The following is a 22,630-nucleotide window of genomic DNA, read 5'->3' on the forward strand; positions in this document are numbered from 1 at the left end:
CCCGTGACGAATCGCCGGGTGCCAGGGTTAGCTCGTGGCCCTTCGGTCCGAACGGAAGATCAATCAGCAGAAAACGGAGAACACAGACGAAGGTAGGTGGAGGGAGGAGGGAAAAACAATTTGTCGGCCACGGGTCTCACCCTGGTAAGATCAAGCGTCGGTCAAACGGTTGGGATCGTTTGTGTAGGTATATGGCGTTGGGTACGACGGTCATGCACCACGTTTCTGCGGTGTTTTTTCACGCGGGGAGGTCTCTGGTTACGTGGCTCGAGCCACAGAGGTAAAGCGCGTGCCAGCAGGGTGCGGGAAAACGATTAGTTTTTAATTTGCTTCGGCCCGATTCGATCGCGTGAAATTGCGGCTGGGAGGCTTGCTCGTTCTCGCCGGATTCGCTTTGGATTTTTGGCAGCCAGTTGCCTCTTTTTTTTATTTTTCTATCCTCCCTTCTGTTTTCTCGATCCTCTGTCTCCTCTCTACCCTTCTTTCCCCCCATCCTCTTTCCATCTATCTGTCTATCTGTCGGTCTGTTTTTTTCTTTTTTTTTTTTATATAGTTCCTTTTTCGTTTTCGAACGTTCACGTCCGACATTTACCTGGTCGCGCAGGGATCCGCCAGCCGATTGAAATTGCTTTCGACTTTGCGCTTTTACCTCGCCGGTTTTTATTCCTTCGCGAGACCAAATGGCCGCATCTTTTGCCCCAGCCGCGTTATTTTCACCCGTGCACCTGAAAGGATTGATTAGCCGCCAGGTTTTGCACCGGCTACATTGTACCACGCCCCGATTAAAATCGCCCCCTCCCTCTCGCCGGGTTTTCGCGCCAACGATTATTTACACGTATTTTTGTCCGGCGAGGATTCAATGAAGGATCCTCTGTCAGCGTCTTTAGTATGCCGCTGGAAGAAGCTTGGCTTTGAATTAAACGGTGAATTAATCCTGTGTTCAAACGCGGACTGTGATCTCCCTTTTTGCTTTGGATAGATAGAGAGGATAGAGAGGAACGTGTAGGACGATGATGGTACTTTTAGTTTCTCGTCAGATTATTTCGTACGTTTATCCAATTTGGAACCGTAGGCAACTGAGTACGTGGTAAGGGAAAGCTAATGTTCGATGTTTCGATAAATTCGATTGCGAGATAAAGTAAACTGCAAGTTTGAAGCGCGAATTATGTTTCTTCGTTCAAATATCTTTCTCTCTTGCGATGATTTGAAAGAAACTCTGTGTCAGTGACTTTGCTCGTCATCTTTCGACGTTACAAATTATATGCATAAATAATGAATTTGAATTATATTGTATCGATACTGACTTGGAAAAGATTACACGAAGATACAGAAAGAAACTATGACTTCAAAGCAATTTTTTTTTACCAGACGAAAATCAATTTGCGCGAAGCATCGATCATCTTCGATGTAAGATTTCTTTCAAGATTTCATTCGTTCCCTTCTCATTTAAATCGACAAAAAGGCTTGCATCGTTAAACACGTTTCTCGGAACACGTGAAAGAAAAGTTTTTAAAAAAAACCAGCAGCACCGGGCGGGCTCATCATCATAAAATTCAATTCTTCCACGAGGGCAAGATCGATCAAATTGAATTACGCGTACGAATCGGCAGAGACGCTGTTGATTGGCTTTCGCTACAGTCAAAGATTCAATCAAAGCTGAATAATTGCATTCCAGCATTTCGTGTCGATTTTCTACGTAGAAATCCTCGTATCCTTGATCTTCTGATCCTGTGACTTCACCGTATCTACTCGTGTCGTATACAAAGGCCTTTCAGGTAAAAGTTAAAAGCGAAACATTCGAGAAGCTAAACTGGCACACCATGTGTCAAAAGTACAAAAGAACGATTTCTTTTTACGAGCAACTATATAAATTTTTAACTTATGTCTGTTGCGAAAAAAGTACGTCCAAAATTATCTTTCGAATGCCTTGTCATCTTCTAACGAATTCTAACGATAAGCGTTCTTTTTGCTTTCACTTTATTCGATACCGAATTTCATTTCGTATTCCTTTTTCATCGATATGATCCTACAAAGGAAAGGAAATTTCGATTTCAAATATCCAAAAGGTTCAAGATTTACGCTGTATATATCCGAAATTCAAAATTCCGTCTCTGAATATTTCAAAGTCTAAAAATCTCAACTTCGAATATCCCTGAAACACATTGCGCATCCTTTGTCCTTTTCAACGAACAATTACGATACGTTTTCAATTTGTAAAAAAATTCGCTGAAACTTCAAAATCAACCTGCAAAATCGCAAATAAGCTAACCCTACTCCGGTCTCTTAAGGATCAGCCAGTTCTACCGTTTGACTCCGGTTGACCGGCTTCACGGCGTGCAACATGTCGCGTGCAGGCACGTGCTTCGTAATGTATAATCTAAACCGTAGCCGAAGGCAGTCTGCGTGCTCAATACGAGCCGCCAGACGGTCAGGAACGGGAAAAGTTGTTGCAAAGGGGAGAGGGAACGAAGGGATCAACGCGAGTCTCGCGGCCATACGATTTACTTCCTCGATAGTTATAATACGCGAATACGGTTTAATCGCGGAAAGCCGATTTTCAGCGCTTTCGCTGCCTGGAAAAGATAGGTCATTCCTTTGACGAGTCTCCAGGCCATTTCATCATCGTACAGTTGCTGGGACTGCTGTAACGCTTTCGCAATTTATTAAAACCTAAAATTTTCGTTTTCACGTTTCGTGCGACACCACGTTGCAAAAGATAAACAACAAATTTAATTTTGTTGGTCTTTTCGCCGTTATGTCGCTCGATGCCTAAAAAGAAGCGCTGTAACGCGTGAAATAACCGAACTCGAAGATACAAAAGGTTTTAAAAATAAGTGAAAAATCTACGATATTTCGTTAGGAATTTCTGGATCAAATGGCGTATAAATGATGCTTGTTACTTGGAAAAATGTGCATCTTAATTTGGAACGACTGCGTCTGTTGTTGCTTTTGGCTACAATTACCGCTGAACAAATTCTAGGTTCGTCGGGGAGGATCCACAAAGATACTCGAATTAGGCTAGTCCTCCTTCGACTCTTGCCAGATTTACCGACTTTGGATGATCAAACCTCTGAGCCAGTGATAAAGTTGTTCTAACTTCCTCCGATAGTCACTTCGTGCTCCGAGATGCAGTCCTCTGTGTAAACGGTCAAAATTAGTGCTCGCTTGTCTTGATCCATTAAGAGGCAAGATCGTTCTCTTTCGGCTAAATTAGAACTACAGAGAAGCCGAACTAATCAAGCTGACGTTTTTATTAATTTCTTAATTTTTCTTTACGCGAGCACGCGATTCATATTCTATTCTTACGAGACGAATTTCGATATTTCGACAAAGACATTTATCTCGACAGATGTTACAAGTGAAACGATAAACTGTAAGACGAATTTAGAAAATATCGTCGCTTTTGTCTGTACTTTTCAGTTTATGGGATCGATCAATGTCGCTTATCAGTACGAAACAATTCGTTTTCCGTATAATAACTTTGTTTCACGAAGAAGAAAACGATTACCATTTTATAATTATGAGATGCGATAGATCACAGGGATTATTTAAAAGGTTAATTTTACATTAAATTGCTTTCCTTTAATTACCATCGTGTTGGAACGCGCAACAACGTAAATCATCCACAAATTACCATTTATATCCAAACAATCGTCAATAATGCATCAACAGTGAAGATTGGAAAAGAACGCGCAGCCTATCCAACGTACTCGGCTGTAGATACATACTTCATAAAACTACGAGGCAGAATCGCGACATTAATCACACGGAACACGGAACAATACATACAGCGACGGGAGACTCGTGTCGTTGAAAGAACGTAACAGAGAGCAGACAGAAAGTAACATGTAAATCGAGCGGTTAAGCGTACACAGAGAGCGGAGAATAATTTATACCGGTGTCAAAGCGAACAGATTGCTTTCCGAGATTGAGAAGAAGAACAATACGACGTTTCGGCGGAGAAAACAATACGCAATTTTCGCGCTTCCAGTTACGGTTACACGACGGGCCGATGTATCTGTGAAGCGCATCGTTGTGCAATGATCGGTAGAAAACAGCGATAAGATCGCGGGCCAACGCGGATAAGGATCGAGAGAAGCGGAAGACGCGTGAATAGTTGCCGGATGCCGAGCAGGGACCCCGATGTCCTCCTTCTAAAGGCGCGTACTCACCGGCCAACTGTTCACGAACATTGTAACAGTTCACTGTTGGCGTATAGCGCTCGTAAAATTTTATGGATCGCTTCCTACGTGATGCCACTCTATGCGTCTCACGGACGTGTTTGCGCAAACGGTACGCCAGCAAACGACAAATAGACGACGAACTGTCGAAGAATTTCGTTCATCGGTGAAAATGAACCTTAAGAAGAAGGAGAAGCGGACGCTCGTGAATATCGCGCGCGATGAAAGAGCACGTTGATGGTTTCTTCATCCAGAATCTCGGGACCAGCACGTGACAACGCGCTCCTTTTCTTCTGTTTTTTTGAAATTCCGTGCAAACCTTGCCGCTACGTGACCGCTGCGTAGCCGAGCCAACCTGACCCATAAAGCAAGGCATTAGCACCGATCCGTATCTCAAGCCAGCGACGCCGCCGCGTCGAGGATGAGAACGAGGACGTGGCGTCGAGTGTCGTTAGTTCGACCTGTCTCGTGAATCTCGTTTCGTCTCATTGCGCCCGCAGCTTGGCATCTTCCATGAATAATTTCTTCCATGCATTTACATGTCGCGCTACGTCTTCTCCTCTTTTCCCACCATTCCTTTTTCCCTATTCTTCTCACATTTCCCTCCCTTTCTTTCAGTAGCCTCGCTGCTGCTAGCTTTCTTCTATCCTTTTTTTTCCTGCTTTTACTAACCCTCGCCCGTTTCCCTGTGTACGGGCCGTAGGCCACGACAAATCTTTTTTCTACGCGTTCTCCTAAAACTTTGCCTTCGCTCAAGCGACAACCAGAAAGATTTTATCGATGTTCCTTAAAAAAGTTGCCGGATCGGCCAACAATGTTCTTCGTGTTTCTTCGTCCTTCTGTAGCTTGTATTAAAAGACGTCACTTGTTGCCTATTTACGTTCGTAGGAATCGAAGGGAAATAAGAAACACGCGTCAACGCGTCGCGACAGAGAAAGATCGTCGAGGTTGTCGAGGACGGAAAAAGATTGTTGAGAAAAATACACGCACTTTGGTGTGCACAGATTATTCACTGTTTCATAGCACATTTGCGCGTTGCTAGGAAATCTCAATGTTCTTCCGATTAGATTTGTTTTAACCTGGACAAAATGTTTCTACCAGTTGACGTTTGTTGGGTATCGTTTGGAACGTGCAGCAACGAAAGGTAGCCAAGATATATGTAGAACATAATTACACGATATATAAATATTACAAATTCATCGTTAACCGTCAATAAACCAACGATTTGCTACCTTGCGTATTTTGCATCGAAAAAAAAAAAAAAAGAAGGAAATGAAAAAATTCGCAGGCGAGGAGAAAGCGCTCGAACTTCTCCCCTTTCTTTTTTCCACTGTGCAATGACGATGCTGGATCTCGCTGCCTGGATCGTTTAATTCGATCTTCGTCGATATTTCGTCGCGTCCTTCGAGATTCAGTTTCCCTACATTCGATTCCATTTTCTCGTCCCAATATTATCCCAAATATAGACGCTTCTCTGGAAATGCATTACATTGATTTTTGTCAGAATTCTGCGTGCGCTTCGGTGCTGTTCATCCGTGCCAAATGCAGCGGTTAAACTCGCAGTCGCGACTCGTCCGAAGATCAAAGCCGTTGCGAAGATCAAAGATAAATTTGTAGTTTGGTATCGTTTGGTTTCGAGAGAAAGGGACTCGTGTGAATGTTAATGGAACGGATCGCTGTTGGTATTCTCTGAAACGGGAAATGACGCACCGCTTGTAGTTGGATTGTGTTTCTTGATTTGGAAAATAGTTGTTCCTGGCGTTTGAGAGTTTGCGCGAAGCTCGTTGTTGATGGAAGTCTAGCGGAAACAGAGTTTTAAAGTATTTAGGTAGCTGGTACGGATTATGCAGGTTATACGGTCGATATTGTAAATCATTCATTTGCTTATCGATAGGTTCATTCGGAATCAGAATGCTGAAAGAAACCAAGAAACAGATCTTCGATATATCGTGATTCAGTGGTGCTTCAATGACGAAAAACACGTTAATAATTGCTAGAATTATTTAACATCACTACGATGTACGTAGAATCCATCGTAGAATCCATTATCCGTAATGAAGCAATAGATTATTTATTTATCGTAATTGTAAATTTATTCAAATTCTAATTGGAAGTAAAATCAGGGCCGGTAAAATAGGAATGGGAAAGTGACTTGCGAAAATTGAAGAAGTAAATTTAGCTGACATTCTAAACGTAATTTCCGCTATGTGGAATTATTGTTTGTAGCAATTGCTTTGGTACGATCGAGCTGATAGCATCCCAACTGGAATATGGTAGTTCTGCAATTCTATGCTTTACACTTTCCAGACATCCTGAAACGAATTTCATTCTGACAATCATCCAAGAAATTGCTACGTTTCGAACAGCAGTTGTGCCATAGTTTGGTCCTTGGGGAACATATCACGATACCTTCGGACTCCTCGCAAACAAGATTATACGCAAAAGATCGATTCCGATCGAATTCCAATCGAATCGACGATTTTTTAAAATATCTCGCTCTGCTGACAAATTCTTAGAAATAGAAGATACTAAACTCGTGGCAGACACACACGACTACTCGATCCTCGTCGTTCTTCCACTCGTCGCTATTTCGGACAACAAACTCAAAAGCAACCAATAGACTTTGATCAAATCCAGATCGAATTGACACTGCCTGAGATGTCTCATTCTTCTGGCAAATCCCTCTTCTAGTAAATAGATGCGTTCATAGAAGATACAAGCGGCTATTTGATCGCCATTTTAATCTTCCATGCGCTATCTCTCGAGGCTAACGTTACGATAGCTTCGAACTCTTGGCAAATACTCTTGAACCAAGTCTACAGGGTAATGGTACCGTTGATGAAGACACGTAAGGATTCTCAGAGGGCGCCACGAGAGACGGTTCGTTGGTCGCGAGCGTGCGGATAATGGTGGACCACCATATGGACGCGTTGCATCGCGTTCGGCTGTAATTTGCATGCGCACAGCTGATGTGTCTGCTGAACGGCGGCCCGGTTCGTTTGTTTGCTTCTCTCTTCTAGTCGGCGCGTTGAATTTTAGACGAACAGCGGATAGCGGCGCGAACCCACCACGCTTTCGACAACGAGAGAAGAAGAAGAAGAAGAAGAAGAAGAAGAAGAAGAAGAAGAAGAAGAAGGAGGAGGAGGAGGAGGAGGGGGAGAAGGAGAATGAGGAGGAGGATTAAAGGAAAATGGCCGGTAGTTCGAATCGGCAGCTCGTTGGAACATGTGCAAGACGAGCGCACGCGAGCATCTCTCGATTCTTCGATTACTGGTATTAATGCCGGTGCTCGCCTCGGGCTACGAGTTGCGAGTTTAAAATCGCCCGATTCGAAGGTCGCGAGACCTCGAAACATCTCTTTGACGCATCCTCTGTATCTCACCTTGCGCTCTCCCCCTTTGTTCCTTCCACTCCAGAGGAACATCTTCTTGATTATAATATTCGTGTCTAGCCTTCACTTTCGCCTGTCAGACCTTTGCACCGGGATGATCACTGTTTATTCAACGACCACGGGGGATGCGGTTTAGCTCGCGTCATTGTGGCTCGAGAAATGTATTGTTTGAGGCGGCCTGTTGATCGTGTTGCACCTCCAGTGGTTCCACCATTATTTCATCGATTGTTTGGTTCATTAGGGTCTGAGATTTTCGAAGTAATCGTTCGAATTAACCCCCTCGGCTCTGGAAAAATTTATTCGCTCGTTCCGCAGACGCATACACAGGCTGTACAAAAGGAGGCCATGACAGCTATTTGCACGTACTATTATTTTTCAAACGAAGCATTTTTTTATCAGATTCTATGCATTTCGTTTAAGTAGCAGCAAATTTTGGTAATTACGCGAAAGTACTACTAAACGATAAGAATATACTGGAACCTAGCTGACATTAATTCGAACACTAATCGTACTTGGAAAAATCCCTTGTCTCGTCGAAAGTACGTTCATTCGATGTGTCAATGTTTAATAAATATCCGCAGATAAAGCGAATAAATTGTTGAAGCTGTCTCGAGTATCCTTATGATATCCGAGTAACGTCTACGAGTAAATTTCTGCAGATAAAATGAACAGATATTTGAGGTTGTCTTGAACATGTTTGCCATATCTGCTTGCACGTTTGCAATGTCGTTTACTGGACTTGTCTTGTCCAGGGAATCTTTTGTTGGACATAAAAGTACGAGTCTCTTACCATGCGTTTGAAAGTAGAAAGTGTCTTCGTACTTTTAATCGCGTGTGCATCTTCACGAAACAACGTCTACAATTTCCTAAAAAAATAGTCAGATTTGTCACGAGAACTTTTCCACGAAACTTCCGAAGCAAAGATCCAACCACGATGGTTGCAATCGTGTCGGGTGAGTTACGTCGCGTGTTCTCGCTTAATGCCGACTTCTCAAGACATTATTCGAGAGCAGACACGGTGTACGCGAGTAGTGTACCTTAGCACACCACGTTTCGGAATAAGGTTCTCGTACGCTCTCCGTTGTTTTGTTCTCTACCCATCGTTCCCCGAGCATTCCACGAAATTTAATATCCGAGAAAGCTTTGCGAAAACCTGGTGCCATCGTGCTATCGTGTTCCTGCAGCATCATCGCCGAGGATTTTCCACTCGACGTTTCTTCTCCGACCTATTAAATATACTTAGTACGACACCGCTGCATTCTTAATCGATCGGTCGAAATTCATCATAGAAAAGTTTTACGAATGTGTCAAGTATGCCATTGATTCGCAAAATTTCAAATCGATCTGACAATTTATGCAAAAGTTACAAGACGTTCGCTGCCACCATACTCCTTCGAATTCCAGTGTTTTTCATTTTTCGAAGGATACTCGCGAGAATTACTCTACTTGCTCTAACAAAATAACACGCTTTGACAAAATAATTCAATGTCAAAATTGGTCGAACGATATATGTATCAGGGAGATGATGATAGTCGCTCTTCGTTCCCAACTCGCGTATGTAAACAAGAAGCGAGCGTAGCCGGTGGTCACTGGGCCATTCTAATCCAGCAGCGGAGCAAATAAGGTAGATCGTATAGTATAGGCTAGAGGGAACCACTTAGTTCTGACAATGAGTCAAATAAAGACGGGCCCACGCCCACGTGTATCCTACCAAATGCCAGCGGGTTCCATCAACGAGGATTTCGAGAAGAACGCGAGAAGAGAAGGCGACGTTCTGACGTCGATTTCAACGATTCTCATGCACCACGGGGTGCAACTGCTCGATCCTGAATAAGACGGGCCACAAAGATAGTTATCGGAGTTTACGTAAAGGTAGGAAGAGTATCGTGGCTTTCGATAGAAATCGACGAATTTTCGGCGGGCTGGTTTCTCGCGTGACTCACATCCAAATCTGTCGATCTTCCGTACGATTCTTCTACTCTTTTATACTCATTGATGAGAAGCAACTTTCACACAGTTCGATTTCGTTCTATTTTCTATTAAATTTTTCTCTTCTCTTTCTTTCGATTTTGTATTGGTTCGGTGATGTTTGAATATAACGAATACAAATACGAATGGAATTTATACGTAAAATGAGAATTTTGTAGGCTAGCGAGTTCGTTGACGTTAGAATATTCTGTCAATAACGTGGTTTTTATCGCGAAGAACGAGGGAAATGCATCGGTGATTAATTAACAGTAAATAGTTATTGCTCAACGATAAATAGACCTAATGATAAATTAATTAGCAGCGACAATACGCTATTGTTATTCACAGTATCGCACGATTCTTGTATTATTTCATATGTGTATTCATAATGTTGCATTTAGGGGATATAAAATAAATAATGGAATGATTAGACGCAAATTATGTAGTCGCAATTAAATTACCGTGGGGTATGCTTCTATGCATATGGAAACTCTGTAGGATCGGGATTGATCGTTGTTCATCAATCTAAAATAATTGTCGAACGATATTAATCAGCATTGTCAAAGAAAGGATTTGTATTCGCGATAGAACGCAATTTCGAAGAAAAATCTAGCTATGAAATGATAGTAGAGTAAATGTATGTCTTTTCTCCGTATTTCACATATTTGTTATTACCTTTGATATAATTTGTTATTACGTTAACCAATTTCTCCTACGATAGACTTGTACCGCGCACAAAATTGATTACTCGAATGGAAATTTTAAAAAAACGTAGAAGGAGAATAAAATATATATTTCTACCCTACAAAAATCCTAAGGAATTAATAAACCGTGACCAACATCACGATACTTCCGACTTCTCCGACCATAACAACAGCTATAACGCAACCTTCCGTCAATGGATCGAGCCTTTAAAAATCTACCCTAAAGCCATGAACCTTTTCTGCGTTTCAACGTAATAGCAACTAAAGCTCGGAAGCGGCGCAAAATACATTCATAAAATTCCAGCAGAAAACTAGCAGCGCATATTATCGCGGCGCATATTGTTGCGGCGCGAAAACCGCGTAACCACAACGACGAAGCTCTCGTTGCGTTATTCAGCGACCCATTGCACCGACCCATTTTATCGCCGGGCTAAGAGCATTGTTAATATAACTCGCGAACTTTACATTCGGCAAGGTGAGCGTGTAGACCGGTCGCAAGCCGTGGCAAAAGCCTTTTGGAAGGATGATCCTCGATCAGATGGTTTTTGTGTATCTTGCGCCAGGCTTTTGCTAGCTAACCTCCAAATTGCCACTGTGCCTCATTATATTCGCGTCAGCGCCAACTGACCGCATCACGCGTGATCGCGCGAGAACAACCCTAGCTATATACCTAGGCCTTCTTTTCTCCCTCTTTCGTTTTCTTCTTTTTCTTTTCTTTTCTTTTCTTTCTTTTTTTTTTTTCTTTATTTCGTTGTCTGGCCCGGGAGAGACTTGGTTCCGCGGCCGCTTGGTTTTCTGCGACCGGTTCCCTCTGGCCCGGAATAAATTGATTTTGAAACTCTCCGGGGGCTTTCGTAGATTATCTTATTACCCGTTTATCCGGAATTAGATCGTACGATTACGGATTAAGGCTGGGAGGAGTCGCCGTTGTATTTAAATAGCCCGTGAATGAAGAAGATGTTTGCTTTCGGGGATTATTTTGCTCTCGGTGTCCGCTTGTTGAACGCTGAGTAGCGGTGAAGATGTATTTTGACTTTGATTTTATTGGATCGTAGTTTGAAAATTCTGGTTTCGTTCGGATTGTTTTGAGAAACGTGGAACATGATATTTTTATCACGTGTTTTTTATCCTTTGCGAGAACATTTATTTTCTGGTTTTTTTTTTTTTTTAAACATTTTATATAACATTTTCGAGGAAGATTCAATTATCGAGACGTATCGTTTGATATTAAAAAAGAACTTCGGCATTGTTATGTTTGGTCTTGTGTTTTGGACTCGAAGATAAGCGTAGACGCGATAATGTACGTCTTCGAATTGGTAGTTACATTTGCTCGAATAACTATTTCTAAGGGGATCTAATTAAAGCATAATTGCTTTAATACGAAGCGGACGAGCTTTCTACATAATCTGTTTAAATTATGTTAAAAGCCTTCTATATTACCATAAAGTCTTTAGTAACATAAATATAGTGAGAGCGATAGGTTGAATCGGATATTATTACACTACTCTGTTCATAAACTTATAGCACGATTGAAAACCTTGGATGCCGGGGACAATTAGTTTAGAGCTGGAGAAATAATTCGTTCAAAATCTAACTTGAAAAACTTAACAAAGATGTCTATTCTGAAATTTACCAATACTCCTACAAAATTACCCACAAATTTTTACAAATAATCCATTCGTTTTCAAATGATTTAGACAAAATATTATTGGCCAAATGTTACAAATTGCAAGTCACAAGCCAACAGGATCGATAAACGCACTTGCACGAGATCAACAAATTTCTAGATGAAACAAACGAAATTGTGCAAGTAAATCCTTCGATTCGCAAGTCATCCGACGAACCTATCTAACGAAAGACGACAAAATCCTTAAAAAAAAAAAAGAAAAAAAAAAGAAAAGGAAGAAAAGAAACGTATAACTAATGCACCTTAAAACTCGTTAATTCTCCAATAAATAATTAGTCGGTAAACTGTCATAGAAGAAGGCTCGGCAATGAAATATCCAAGACAAATCGACCACGCAAAAATACCATTCGAAAGTCCAAGAACCCACACTCGTGGCATCCGATAAAAAATTCTGCCCGCGATGCTTGCTTAGGCCAAACGAAACAGCATTCCGGTATCAAGAATATTACCCCTGTCCCGTCTAATTAATTAAGACATTAACCGTCGACACGTGAACGCGATTCTCGGCCCGCGTAATTAAAAAGCACGCGACGGGGAGGAAAAAAGCGATAGCGTGGCTCGGCTGGAAGAAACGAAGAGAAAGAAAAACGCGATCCATCCGTAAAGCAGATTTGGTCGTTTGTCGCAACGGTGGTCCTCCGGTGACTTCTGGTGGCATAGGTGTGGTCGGGCGGCGATCCTCCGGCTCGCCACCCTCGGCCCAGACACCCTCGTTCCCGTCGGAGAGCTCATTTATAACGCTCACCTGGGAAACACAAAGAGGCTTCTTTCATCCTCGCGCTTTAATGTTTTCTCTCTCCGAGACGAGTCGCGGCTGCTTCTCCTTTTTTCTCGTTATTTCGTCGTCGCTCGGCCTATCCCTCCCTTTTGCTAGCGTACTTTCTTCTCCCTTCTTCCCGGGATACGCGTTTCTTTCACTTCTCCGGGGCCCTTCTCGCACGATTCGACCGATATCTTCAGACAGATTTTGGAAAATTCGTTCACTCACAGGATCGTGATAGTATTTCGTACTTGTAGATGCGTTTTACGGATACACCGTGTAGGGATATTCGTTCGTCGGGTAGTAATTTGATGGATATTTTATGAAATATTTTGAAGCTAGTAGCCGATTATCGCGATTAACTCGATCGAGTTTCAAACAAATCTGAAGATATATTTAACAATCGTTTATTCGTTACATCCGTAAATTTCGATATTCGGTGCAATATTTCTGACGCTTATTATACACCGTATATTCGAATTGTCTTTTCATATCGTACACTAATCTCGCTGAATATACGTTTTCTGTAATATCCTACAATTTTTACGTACATACGCGTCTATATTTTCAGACTAGTGGAAAAATTTACCAATATACATAATCACGATGATCGTGTCCGATCGCAGCGCTCGATCCCAAGAAGGATAACATTGAACGAGGAAACTTCACGAAACGCGTCGACCAATTAGTCTATCGGACATAGAATTAGAAAAGAATTAAAAGCGTACGATGGAAAAGAGAACTCGTCGCTCGTCGACTCACCGATATTACTAACTATTAAATTATTTCGCAACAGAACTACGTTCCATCTTTCCTTTCCTTCCTTTCCGTCTTTCTCCGCTCTCTTCGTTCATCTCTGATTGGTCGGAGGTTGCGTTTCTGACCTCGTGGCAGAGGCACACGCGTCCGACATAAATCCGTTCAACTCCTCCAAGCTGCGACGCAATCAAAGGTGGAATTTCTCACGGGGAATTTGCGTTCTCCACCACCGGTATCTCTCTCTCTCTCTTCTTCCACCGCTTCTCTTCGTCATCCGCTCACGGTGTTTCTCGTTCTCTCTGCCGCGTCCGCTGGCTCGACTTTCAAGGGAGTCGTGAAATTAAGAGGAACGCAAGGGAATGGAGATTTACTTTTGCTCGCGGAGTAAGCTGCCTGTGCATGATAAATAATGAGAGAGCCCTCCTGGAAAAAGAAATACCCGACCAGGGAGGGGCGGGGGAGCTGTAGTTAAGAGATATTCTCCCGGGGGATTTATTGGACGGGCCAGCCTCTCATTAAAACGCGTTTTCTAAAGCCCTCCGCCGGGGGAAATCGAGCTTTCGCGCGTTAATACGGCGACTCGATCGCCCTGTGAATACGTACGTACACGGTCGGCTAGAAGTGTTAGGTCACTTGCTGATATTTAATAGAAATTATATGCTTTTCGCTCCTTTCACTTTCTACGGTCCCTGATTAGCGCGAATTAAGGTCGATGACACGTACGCGACGTCGGTCAGGCTGTTCGACATTCTCGCGAAGAACATCTACTTTGTCGGATACGGAACGCATCGGGATTTGACGAAAAGCATCGGTGCCGACAGTGCGCATATGTTTCGACCCAGTTCGCACGTGACCGTGACAGCAAGAGGACATTAACGATGCATCCTGAGCGATTTATCGAACTTGTCGGAGATCAGATCTTTCTGTATGACCAGCCAGGTACAAAGTATAGTGATAATGAGGAATAAGAAGCAGCATGGGTTGAATTTGCAAAGAAATTAGCACAATCTGGTAAATATGATATATATTTATATGTATAATACGTCGTGCTTGAAGGGAGAAACATTTTTAGTCGATATTATATGCATTCGCGAATCGTTTTCTGTCGACTGACTGATCGGATGCCACCGTTCGACGAACACATAATACGAATGTGTTAGGTCGTCCGAAAAGTTTCTTTCGTTTCATAAGATGCTAATAGATGACAATTTCTGTTTTATATTATTTTATTGAATCAGGTGTGATCCATTTCGTTCTATTTCTATTACTAATAAACTAATATAAAGCAAAAAACATTGTGCGTCTATTATTTCCTTATAAAACGAAAGAATCTTTTCGGACGACCTAATAATAGTACCGGAACGATGTCGATACCGAAACCGATTGATATAAATCGATGTGTGGAAGTTCTAGGGAAAATTCCACTTTTCCAATTATTGGATCGCGGATATTTCTGCAAATTCATATTTTTACGAATATAATTTATAAAACGAGAACACGATAGACAATTGTTTCACTTACTTCACAGCAAGTGCTATATTTTCAACATTTTATACGTTTCTGTACATTTATACGCATTCTGTGGTTTCTGGCACCCATCAATCTTCCATAAATGTTTAAAAATTCGCAGTTTATCTGGCGTACAATATGCTAGACAAATGGGAAAATTGCTCCTGGCTTTCAGGATTACTACGAAGAAGTATTAACAAGCATTGGTAAATACGACGATCGTGCGTATACAGCTGATCGTGTGCAGGTACTTGCCGATATCCAGCACGAATTGAACGATTTTCACTCGTTTTATTTTCTACAATCGTCTAATACTTATAACAGACAGTGTACTGATATTGTCCCGCATATGTGTACAGTATTATCGCGGCTTGCGAAACAATGGATAGAAACGATTGTCGCGGTTTTTATCGTTCGTTTGAAGCTTTTTACGAGCACACTTAAAAGTATTGTTCTTTCTTGCGTTCTGTTGGCAGTCCCGTGTCGCATCTGCGTAGGGTATTAAAACTTCACGCGTGTCTCTTGCTTGGGGGTATAGTACGTTTAAAATGAATTTTTAGAGGAATGAACAGGCCGAAGCGGCAGCTGTAGTTTTAACGGATTATTCTGATAAGAGCTTTGTCGTGTTTGTTTTAGAATTAAAAAGGATAATATCATTTTTGCTACGCCGGACTTCGAGATACATGTGCGTGAAAAATGAATGGCACGATTATAACTTATTAACAGTTATAAAATTTGAGGAGTTAAGATCGATTTAGCGGATTGTTTACGTAGAGATAATACCGACGAGGAAAATTAATTCACGGAAAAGAGGCATACGGTGGCATTTGAAGTAATCGTATTTTGAAAGTACACCGGTATACTTCGAGGCCAAAAAATTCTCTTGGCATAGAAATACAGTCTGGAGTTTCCCTGTATATTTGTTTATCAGTCTAGTTTCAAATTGATATTTGCATTGCCATCGAATGGTACGTTTATTTAAGCACTGTATATACAAAGATATCAAACATCTTCTACCTCTTTTATAATTAGATTTCTCATAATGTCGTTTTGTACGTAACGATTTTGCACGGAAAATATAAAAATTGAGACGTCGATGTTTAATAAAAGTTGTCGAGAAAGAAGCGCACGAAAATGTAAATGATAGCGTATCTGGCAACTAATAGCTAATAGGATATTCGTCTGCCCCTTTCTTTCGCTTAAGTTTATTTTCGAACAGGGCTTGTACGTATTTGTGAACTCGACACGCAACGACTGCTAATTGCGTTGCTTACCACTTCAGGTACCTGTTTACCACGACTACTGTTCAAAGGGTTTACCGGTCTATTCCAAATAAAAGCTTGCGAAAGTTACTATTCTATTCCAGTTGGCTTTCTTACCCGATAACAACGATAACATACGATTTGAAAGTAAAGATGCTTGTTTAATTTGACGATTGTATATATAAATTAATATATCTCATATATCATACTGTATGCGTAATTTTTAACCAACTGCATGTTTGCAATATACGTCTTGTACCTTCCATATACATTTCCGGGCTGGTTTCAAATTCTACTCGTATAATCGTGAAAATCATGTTGCTAAAAATGTACGCAATATAATATACACAATATACGTATCCACTTCTACGACAAGTAGACCGCGGATATTTATGCTAATTCATATTTTTATGAATATAATTGGAAAAATGGGACGTTTCATGTATTAAGTATCACTTAAGTATTATTTATTTTTATTTATTAGTTATAAATAAAATAATAAAAGTATGCAGTCTAACGTTAAGGGCTCGAATACCTTCTCGACTCGCTTCTCTATCTATCGGAATCTTTTACTTTCATTAACACGTCACGTTGTACGCCAACAGTATCCCCCGTTCCCCTAACTTCCCATTTGCACCTTCTACAGCGTAATAAATCAAGAGAATTAGCAATAAATTTACAAGAGCTACCGTAACTCATCCCTTCACCGTCTCGACCGTTATTTTTCGTACGGGCATGGAAACTTTGAATGCGTCGCGTTTGCCATCTTTCGATTAAGATGGATCCCTCGTACTCGTATGCAAAACGACGCTATAACTTCTCCGCGGCCACTGTCGTTTTCTCCATAGAAATTACGTAAATCGTTGCGTCCTGTTCTCTCCGCAGCGGCTCGATCTTCAGCCAGATAGAGCAAAAACCAGTGGCCAGGCGTCGGTCTCGGCGAAGGTCCTAGATCGTATCCGCACTTGGGAACCGTTCGAAGATGGTACTTACGCCCGACACTTTTTTTGCCTTCCGTTTACCCGGTCTGCATATTTACTCTTCAGAAACTGAACAGCATATTGAGTGGCGCTATCTCCGAACGGTTGAACGGTTTCAATAGACGCACGGGACGCCCCATGCATCTCTACGATGGTACGAGCAAGGGTTTTAAAGGATTTCTATTAGAATCATGTATATGAAGCATTGTTATGAGCCCGCTTTGAAGAAAACGAAACTTGCAGCGCTAATGCGCGCATTGAATGTTAACCGGATCTATAATGGATCTGTTATCCTTTTGGGCGACATTTAAACGCAGAAACAGTGACGCGAAACGTAGGTTTACTAGAAAACGTAGCTAAGAGAGTATCGATTGTTCAGAGTGTCGAAACATAAATTTAGAATTTGGCAAAGGTGTTTTTTTCCTTTCTCTTTTTTCTTTATTTTTATCGTAGAACGAACTAACAGCAATATCATTAAAAATAATCTACGAGAGATACGTAAAGATCGAGTAACGAGCAGGAAACGATGTTTCGAGTTAAGCAAGTTTGGTCAAGTAAGTTGGTTTCAGGTAGCTCGACCGATTCGAACAAGTTTTATAACTTAAGGGAATAATTTAAACAGCACCTGGAACGAGCGTATCGACGCTCGATTCAAATATTTAGGTAATTGCGAGTTGTATACGTGGTACGATATGCAGAAGTTGCAATTTACAAAATTTTCCTGCTAATTGAACAAGAGAGGCCAGATAATAGAACACTGGAACGATGGAACATTTGTATCCGTATAAATACACGTCCCGCAATACAATATGGTAGCAGATACGCGAAAATCATGAGTCGAATTCAACGGAGCTAGCTCCATTTCCATAAACATAGACCGCAAGCTAGCAGCTGTAATTGCAGGACGCGCGAAAACAAAGTGAATTTAGATGTTGGAAAAATGATCGGGTCGTGGATACGGCGACGAATTTTTCAACGATTCGTATCGTGTGCACGGCCTCTGTCGCGGTTATTAATCGAACGTTCGTTATCGCGACTATCGCGATAAACGATAGATCGCGTGTACACGCACGCGCGCCTCCGCTCGCGGAAAGAATTACGCTCCGCGGAGATCTGCGCGCATTATGCTCGATTACGCTGATAAAATCGCGTTCGATGCGTTAGTTATAGGGTAGTTGCGTGTCCGTGTATGTGTTTCTATACGGTTGGCCGGTTAGGCTTCTGGAAACGCGACGTTCAAGCCTGATTCACGCGGCTGCCGTACGTTGCCCCTTCGTATTCTAAGAATATACGCTGCTTTTGATACGCAGAGATGGAATTACGATGGGATCGTAAGTATAAAGCGTTAGATCGAACGAAAAGTTTTGTCGTTTTTCTTCTTTGCAAGGAACGAGCGTTTCTTTCGCAGAAATTGCCCGTAATACCGGCTTTGGTTAGTTCGTGTATTTATCTGTTTTTGCTAAATACGTTTTCTTACGAAATTTGAAAAATATTTAAAAAATAGTTTCGTCGTAAGAGCGAGGAAATACTAGGTACGAGAACAGTAGGATCAGAAAGTTTCTTGTTTCTCGTTATACGTGAGAAAAGAAGCAAATTATTTGAACTGAAATTTCAAGTTGTTAATTAACATTAGTAATTGACATAACGTTCGTCATTGCTCGCGATCCTTTCTCATCTATCCGACGATCCATTTATCCCGTCGCTGTTAAATTTTTCATTTTTACCGTTGAAATATCTTTCTGTCTCTACAGTCTGATTCGCAGTATCGAACATTTTTCTGGTCTTTTGGTGCTTTTGAAACTTTTTTACCTTCACGAAGATCTAATCGAACTATAAACGAATCTGACAAAGGCTTTGAACTTGCCTCCGTTGAAAATTGTTTTATCTGTAAATTGTCTAAAATATACTCTGCTACGGAACAATTCATCGAACGAATCTACGATAACAGATAAGTTCTCCGGCGATATTGCACAAACCTTTTTATAGCCTGCATTTTCGTCCTTCATTTCATGGATACATTTCGACTGAGCCATTCGCGAACTTCACATAGTGTTATTTATAAATACGCTCGTTGAATTTGATCCTCGAAATATAATATTGTATTGAAACGTACGTGCAAAATTTGATGACAGAACTTTCCCATTAGTTTGATAGTAGTGGTGATGAATTATCAACGGCGCTAAATTAATGGTCATAAATGTGGTGATCGAATTCGGCTAACGAACATATCTCTGTAACAGTCATAATTCTTGAAACGACATGGTGGATCTTACGAGTTAGATCGCGTTCGAAATCAATGATAGAGATAACGAGGACCCTTGTGAAAGCATCGGGTCAGATACGAAGTACCCGCCTGTAGGTACAGCTTTATGACATCGACCGCAGTTTCTCGATCGTAATTCGCCTCTAAAGGCCGATAGAGCCCCTATGCTTCTGCCCATATTACGTCTATATTACTTTATATGCGTGCGTCTGATATCGTTTAGTATGTTGGAGGCACGTATTACTTTGTCGTATGTGTTCGACCGAACTTTGCCATTTTCATCCAACTTCGACTTCCTACTTTTATGATTTTCCTTCTTTTTTTCGGTTAATTGCTTTCTCAGCTTGGTAAACTGCTAAATTTGAAACGATCGGAATCGATATGCGACACGTTATTTGTCTATTTGACGACGTTCGATGGAAATTGGTTCACGCCTTCTTTTCAAACAAACATAAATAACGCGTACACGACGTTGCATTTTTCCATATAGCCAAGAAAACAGAGTACAAACATTTTTCTAATATTAATGTTAATATTATGTTTTCTATTATCTGAAAGCACGTATTGTAGGAGTATGCCTGTAAGAAGTAAAAGTTAATTAAGAAACGTGGTAATGCAAAGTAGGTCCAATTTCTAAGAATTTGTTACCACAGGGTTATCAGGGTTTTTGTTTAAAAAATAACACGATACCACAAGAAAATCGTATCTTTCGTTGTTATATATATATTATAGCATATTACAGAATAATATTGTGGAATGATTTATACCGCATACACACGTATATATAGAATGCTATTATGCAAATTACTTACCACAAAGCTACTACACGAACGGATTATATCCATCTTTTACATTTTCATCACGAAATTGAGATTGAAATTTAGCCGGATTTAAGCTTGCATTCCGTTTCAATGGGCCAGGCATACATTTGTATTATGTTTATTTATTGTGATGCACGACAGAGTAAATTTAATTATAATATAAAATATAATGAATTGCATTAATGTTACGTTTATTACAATGCGTAATGAAATGACGGTAAAGGCTACTTTAATCTAGCATTATTTCATAAATACTAAATTTTACATACACGTTGGCGTTACAGGGATACCAAGTATGAAAATTAAAGTAAAGTTGCAGCAAAATGAACGAAACTTATTTGCCATTAAATTGCGGATGATCTTGCAGGTTCTTTCATAAATATAATTAATAGAATCGCGCTTAAAATCGTTTTATCCGCCAAGTATTGCAAGGAATACTGTATTCCGAATATGTTATGTATTTTTGCATATTATACGCATTCTGTGTCAGTCTTTGCATCTTCAAAATTCTCGTAAATGCATGATAAATCGGTATCTGTTTATCGCGTCTGGATAAATAGCACAAAATGAAATAAAGACGACAAAGGAGGAAATTAACGGAGACAACAGTTGGGAGTCTGTTAACGAGCAAATAATCATGGAATCGATTAGTTGATTTGGGTAAAGAGATAATGGTTTTCTGAGAAGCGGTCACGTGTTGTTAAGAAACTGTATGGACCGGATGGAGGTTGAAGGAAGAGACGGTGTAGGAGAAACGATTATGCTATATAGAATAATTTGTTCGCCTCATTGGATAATGTCCGTCGTGGCGCCAGCCTCTGACCCGCTTATATGCTTCGTCGCTTCTCTATAAGCATCGTCAGCTCGAAATTTACATGTACCGCTTCATTCCAGATTCCAAACCTTTAACCTACGTATTATAAATTATAATCGTACGCTTCTTCGTGTAAAAATACGCGACGCGTAAAACGTTGATAGAAATTCTCTCGTTACAATAGTTGAAAGATCTCGCGGTTAGTTTCATAGTATTTATCGGAGTCGTATAGTTTTCTGTACTCAAAGTGGGAACGAGAATACAAATAAATCCTCTCTGTCAACTATTTACGAAACAAATATAAATAATACATGTATGTATACATATGAGATGTAATATCATCGCTTTCAATTTACAATCGAAATATTTATGTTTATCTACCGAGCCATGTTTATATGTCGTCAACGGGTACCCGTTGTCCAGAATCATATCATTGTAATGCAAAAGTATTGTAATTTACCTGTACACACATACACGCTGTCGTTGCGATTACGTTTGATAATAATATTACACGAAATTCTATATCGTTGCTGGGAAATCTAATATTTACGTTTAATACTAAGACTTGTGAAATACGGTAAATAATTGTTAATAAAACATATAAACGCCTCGTTTATACGTTATCGAAGATTGGTTCAGTAAATATAAAAATGTCGGAATTTACGACGATGGACGAGTAATTCGTAGTTGATATAAATAGTCGTTTGTGTAAGATGCGACGACAGAGTGTTGGAGAATACGCGATAGAATAAATTAGATAGGCAGAAATCAATGGAGATTGGAATATGTAAGAAAGTGTGTCAACAGAATAATTGAATTCTGTCATATCGTAATTATTAGTCACGAGCGCAAATTTGAGATGTTGAGCACTGGAAAGAGAAAAGTGGCACTACCAAGACTGGGTCAAGAATTTAATCAGAAGAACTTAACGCCAAGTGTGAAGCATGCTGATGAGTCTCTCATAACACGGGGATGTAAGATACGTAAGTATGTCAGATAGAAAATTACGTTTTGTTCAAGGTGATAGTACGTCTATGTGCACGAATATCTTCAATTAAAATCCAACAATCAGAATTTGTCAACGAATCGCGTTTAATTTTGTTTATTTATTTTTCAACATAAAATTCTTCTTCCAAGCATTGAAAATATTTTTTTATATGTATCGCGTACTACTTTAAAGTCTGAATGCTTCTTTCGGTCAAATTTTAAATGATTTTTTCCAATTTCTTACTTCGCAACAATCCAGTTTCCATATTTATTGGTGAAACCAGAGACCATAATCGTTAGGAAATTTTTAAAGTTACGGTTTATGAATTAATAACAACTTTGCCTAAATGATTGATATTTCTTTTTTCTTTTTTGTTACTAGCAACCATTATCGATGACCGAAACTGTTTTTGGAGAATGGTTATTCGTAACCAGAAACAATTTCCTGTATCAATAACTACTACCAGTAGCCAAGGAATATTTAAATCGTTTAAAATGTTTATTCGCAGTCAGAACAGTCGAGAATTAGTTTACTTCTGTCGAT

General features: G+C 40.5%; 1 protein-coding gene across 3 annotated transcripts in view; it reads left to right on the forward strand.

Annotated features, from left to right (window-relative positions):
• LOC126864034 (protein rhomboid) overlaps nucleotides 1-22,630 on the forward strand; it is a 500,063-nt gene that overhangs the window by 35,031 nt on the left and 442,402 nt on the right. The window contains exon 1 of one of the 3 annotated variants that reach the window (XM_050614954.1): nucleotides 14,294-14,461. The exons of the other annotated variants lie outside the window; for them this stretch is intronic. The gene's annotated coding sequence lies outside the window, so the exon portion shown is untranslated. Of the gene's footprint in view, nucleotides 1-14,293; nucleotides 14,462-22,630 lie in introns of those variants that run through there. 3 annotated transcript variants of the gene reach the window in all.

This window comes from Bombus huntii, chromosome 3 (assembly GCF_024542735.1).
Source record: "Bombus huntii isolate Logan2020A chromosome 3, iyBomHunt1.1, whole genome shotgun sequence".
Classification (NCBI taxonomy): Eukaryota; Metazoa; Arthropoda; class Insecta; order Hymenoptera; family Apidae; genus Bombus; species Bombus huntii.